The sequence below is a fragment of the Topomyia yanbarensis genome, chromosome 1, assembly GCF_030247195.1.
Source record: "Topomyia yanbarensis strain Yona2022 chromosome 1, ASM3024719v1, whole genome shotgun sequence".
Taxonomy (NCBI): domain Eukaryota; kingdom Metazoa; phylum Arthropoda; class Insecta; order Diptera; family Culicidae; genus Topomyia; species Topomyia yanbarensis.
In genome coordinates, this window is record NC_080670.1 from 128772475 (window position 1) to 128777919 (window position 5445).

Below are 5445 nucleotides of genomic sequence, written 5' to 3' on the forward strand. Positions count from 1 at the left end.
ATCCAGCAAGACCCATTAGGCGTCTTATGTCTTTCACCGATTTTGGCTGAGCATAATCAAGAATCGGTTGTATTCGCGACGAATCTACGGCTACTCCATGCTCTGTTAACAGGTACCCCAAGTACCGCACCTGCTTCCTACAAAATCTGGATTTTTCTAAGGATATTGTGAGGTTCGCCATCTTCAATCGCTCGGCGACTAAACGCAACAGGCGAAAATGTTCGCTGAGAGTACGTGTGGCTATCACAATGTCGTCCAAGTATACAAAGACATTGGGCTGAAGATCAAACCCAATGACCTTGTCCATAAGGCGACACATTGTGAAGGGCGCATTTGTAAGTCCGAAAGGACAGACTTTGAATCGGTACAGCCCTTTGGAAGTCCGAAATGCGGTTAGGTTTCGGCTCTCGTCTGCTAAAGGAATTTGAAAATATGCGTCTTTGAGATCAATTATTGAAAAATATTTGGCCTGCCCTAGACGGTGAAAAATATCCTGCATGTTCTGCATAGGATATGAGTCTTTAACCGTCATTGCATTTATTCGTCTCGAATCAAGGCATACATGGATCTTGCCGTTCGCCTTCCTGACCGGTACTATTGGGTTTGGCCACTCGCTGTAGCACTCTTCAATCGCATCGAGTTCTTTGTACCTTTCGATCTCCGCATCGATCTCTTTTTGAATGTACGGAGAACATTTGTAGATGGGTTGTTTTCGTGGTTTTGCTTCTGGTTTTAGAACAATTTCATGTTTAATGAGGCTCGTTCGACCAAGTTTGCCGGGAGAGGTGAACGCGAACTGTTTGACCGTATCTATCAACTCCTGTCGCTCAATGGTCGTCAACTCATGTTCCGTCTCTATGTCTTCCGGTACTGGTTCCTTGGGGATATCAAGAGCTGGACTATCTAGGGTTTCATCTTCTTCTCCTTGCTTTAGTTTGGGTAACTCTAAGGCTGTTGGTTCGATGCAGAAACAGATCGGTGCATCTTCAGATACCTATAGTGCGTCAATCCTTTCTGGACCATTGCCGGTGTCGATCATTGGTTGTATTCCGAAGTCTGCCCAGAAATCTGCACCTAGAATAAGTTTCCGTGTCATTTGAGGGACAATTATCGTTGGTATTACCCTCGTGATGTTTTTGTACGTATATGGTACGTTAAGGCTTCCTAAGCATTTGTATTCTGTTCCGTCTACCGTGCTAACTCTGATAGCAGCTGGGTGCACTTTCAAACCATACTTCTCTGCTAGGTCTAAAGAATTAATGACACTTATTCCTGCTCCAGAGTCGAGCAATGCCTCTACTTCAGTGTCAAAAATATTTACCTTTATGTGTGGGCAACGACTCGTGTTAATTTTAATATGGTAGATTTGATGTAATGGATCGAATATAGTCTTCTGATCGTCAGGAACCTGCTTGTCGTTAGGAATGCACGGGTTTCCTATCTTGCATCCCAAATTCAGTTTTCCGGTTTCGCATATGCTCGAACTGAACCGGCGCATCGCTCGCAGGCCCTGATTGTCCTTCCTAATCTACCACAGCCATAACAAAAGATTACTTTTTGTTTTGTACACTCCCTCCACGAGTGTCCTTGCTGGTGACAATTCCAACAAGTTCCAGGTGGAGCCTGTGCTGGATCGCCTACTGTGCTGGACGTGTTTGCTGGACGATGTGCTAATGGATTAGCAGTATGAGTCTCATTCGGCTTGTCGTTATGCTGACGGAGTGGTCTGAGCGCGTTAATCGTTGCTGGTTCGTCACTGTCGCTCTCTTGTGCTTAAACAAGGTTCACCGTTCGTCGAGGGTGTCCTTCCCAGGACATTTGAAGTGTTGGGTCCGCTGCATCGATACGATAGTTCAACGTTAGTAGGTGCTGCAAATCGAATACTTCGATAATGGAGATTTTCGATCGGTAGTGTTGACGCATATTGTCCCAAATCACTTCAAATTTCCGACCTTTTGACAGCGGTTTGGAAAGCATTTTGTTTAGTTTTTCAATCTCCGTTACAAAAGCGATGACGGACTCACCCCGCTGTTGCTTTCTTTCGTGAATCTTCTGACGGATGCCCTGATCCTGGTTGGGATTACCGAAGCGGTATTTGATTAGTTTTTCAAACGTCCACCAGTCCTCGAATTCATCCACGAAGGTGAAAAACCAATCCGATGCTGGGCCATCGAGTAACAAATGAATGTCCCTCAATAGTTGCATATCCGATACTTCTTCACGCTCAGCGATCTTTTTAAGTTTGTAAAGAAAGTTTTCGACGCTAATTGTTCGCGGCTCCCCTGTGAACCGTAGTTTCCATTTCTCCACTCGGTGAGCTTCTCTGCTCTCGATTCCTCGGCGTCCAATTCGTCTTCCTACCCCCGAATGCGTGTGTGATCCACTTTGTCTTCGGTAATCAGGCGGGGAATAATCCGTATCGTAACCAGAGTGACGACTCCGTTGACGATATGGCGTACCTTGACGAGGGAACCTATTTTGACGTTTCGATCTGTTATATTCTTCGGAAGAACTGACTTCCGAAATGGAGAAGTTCAGGTTAACTGCATTCGATTTTCGGTTAGGCGGTCTGTTCCTGTTTTGCTCTACTGGTGCGCGCTGCTTCGTTTCTGCTGTTTCGTCTAATATATCTCTGGCCGATAAATTCGCTACCAACTCTTTAATCAACTGCTCAAGATCTGCTACTTTCCGTTTTAATTCGCCATTTTCTGTTTCTAGGTCTGCGCTATTCACTCGAGAAGTCTTGGGTATCGTGCCAACATATCTGCTTTGGTTATCCGCCGTACCCGCTACTGCACCGCCTAATCCTGTAACTGCATATGCACCCTCCATTTGCTGTATTGGGGTCGACGCATTTTCCTGCCTTATTTCGTTGATTAGGTCATTTATCCGCTCCTTAACTGGTGATGCCGGGGGACCAATCTTGTGCTCTCGCATCACTTCTTCTATTTGTCGTACCAACCCCCTTCGTGCCGTTTTTTTTCTATTTCACTATCCGCTACGCATCTTTTCGCTCGGTAATAGTAATGTAACAGTCTCGACTCGCTTCTGGGGTCAACGCCACTCTTTCCAATGATTCGCTTTATTTCCACAGTTTTCCCCGCAATTCGTGGAATCTCCACAAGGATATTTAAGGGTGAACGATAGTTCCGTCCCGCCTTCATATCTGATTTAAACAAATTTCTGAGATACCTTTGCTTCCCCGGTAGATCCAACCCAACAGTCTCATCTGTTCTGCCCCTAATCATTAATTCATACTCCGCCTCCTCCAAATCTAAATATTCTGCGAATGGATATTTATCCATACTTTATGAATGAGCTTTTTTCACTCAGAAACAAACTTAAAATTTTCAAATAGGGAAATCAAAGTAGCATCCGTGGTATTATTTTGGAAAAATGTAGCGCATAATTATATAATACAACAATATACAGAATATTTAATAAGCAAATTTGAAGATGAAGCTGCTGTACCAAAATAACGTGTGTTGTGAAGAGAATATGTAGTGTGTGGGGTAATATTGTACTTCCACTTAAAATGTAAATCGGGAAAAAAATAAACTTATGCTAAATTCTAAAAAGTATATTTACAACTACAAACTAAAAGAAATATTCATGGGGAAGAATTGAATGAAAATTTTATTTGCAGCGAAAAAAAATACAATATTTGCAGAAAAAGAAAACGTGCCAAATCTCGTTGGGCGCCAATTGTAATCTGGGGGGAGTCGGGACCGGAACCTTCATTTAACTAGTGAATGATTTTCGCGCCACTCCCTTAGGAGACCATTCACCTTGGTGGCTTGCCCAGCTAGAGACCCTATCCAAAGGCGGGTTTTGGTTGTTTCTGAAACGGTTCCAAAACAATCCGACTTTCCCCAAACAACTTCAGAAGGCCACCAATACATTCAAAAAAGCCGCCAGAAACTTCATACCCAGAATTTCAAGACAACATCGGTCGGCAAGAAGAGCATTCCGCTAAATTATCATCACGGGCACAATTCTGTGTGTATCCTTCGCGCTGTTCGCTTCAGAGGTGGGAGAGGAGGCTGAAACATAAGGGTCAACCCAATCCGCAAAAAAAAGAAAAAACTATCGACCCGAACAGCGTGAGAAAACCTTCACCAGAACCACTAAAAAATACACCTTTGCTAGGATATTCAAATCGACTTCATCTCACTTCAACGTTTATTCCAACAAAAAAAAAATAATTCAAACACTTTCCACATCCGGATTCGAACCCATGCTCTCTCAACCTAGCTAACTCTTATCACCGCCTTTCCGGTCTCGGCTAATTTCCGGTTATATTGCTGACGGCTCGTTGATGGCTTCCCTGCCTAGCAGCCTCGCTGCTCTTCCGGCACGTGGATCGAACTACCGGGTTCTTTGAAGCTGGATGGTGGGGTCAGAAGCGTCTCTGGCTACGAATGCGGTGTGGCGGGATCTTGATCACAAATTGCCTTAATTCGTCGATCTACTTTTAGCACTCCGAAACCGTGCGAATGAACTTGCGCACTCACTTTTCGACCTAGCTAATTCTGCACAGGAAAAGGGAAATTTCTTAGTGAAACTAATTAAAAGAATCTCACGCTGTTTTTTACAAACTACCTTAAGTCCTACACCGCGACACAGCTATGTGAACAACTCCTGCCTCTTCCACGATTCAGAACAAAGTGAACGCAACAAACTGTGATTTCCTCAGAATAAGCGTTTATTCGAAACTTCGTTACCGGAAATGGTTAACTATTTCACGAAGTGCAATAGTTTCCCACCACAAATGTTGTGCCGAAGTCGTTCTTTCATTCCCGATACAAAACCTCCTTAAACCATTTCTAGGGCATTGACTTTCAACCTCAGAAGTTCAGGTCAAATCGGGTTGTCTTTTTCCCGAAGTCAGAAACAACCTTTGCCCTCAGTTCGCTGTCTCTTTTTGTTCCTCGCGACAAAGTACTTGCAATGTACATACACTGTACGTACTCAAATCAAAGGGCGCGACGCCGACGTTGCAACCACCCGCTAAATGAGATTCCAACCGCCGACGAGATTGCTAGGCGCGTGCACGCATGAGCTCTCGAAGCGCAGAGCCCCAGCTTCTAGGTTCACCCCCACTCACTCTCTGGAAGAGAACGAGAGAAAAGAGCAGTATTCTATGTTGTACTGCCTGAATGGCCGAGGGGCTATTCTCCACTATTTTTGGTACTTCATTGTAATGCTTATTTTAATTCCCAAATATTATATGTACAACGCTACAACATATAAAAAAATCATAAAAAATACTAAATTCAATTTAGGCAATATGAGCTACTATAGGTATTTTAGAGTACGCATTTGGTTACTAGAATTGCTATTTTACGTTGCTCTAATAGTTGAGGCTTTTGAGAAAATAATTTTTTTCCTCCAGTGGTCCTACATTACCGGTATATGGGAGAACAACAAAAAAAAATCATAAAA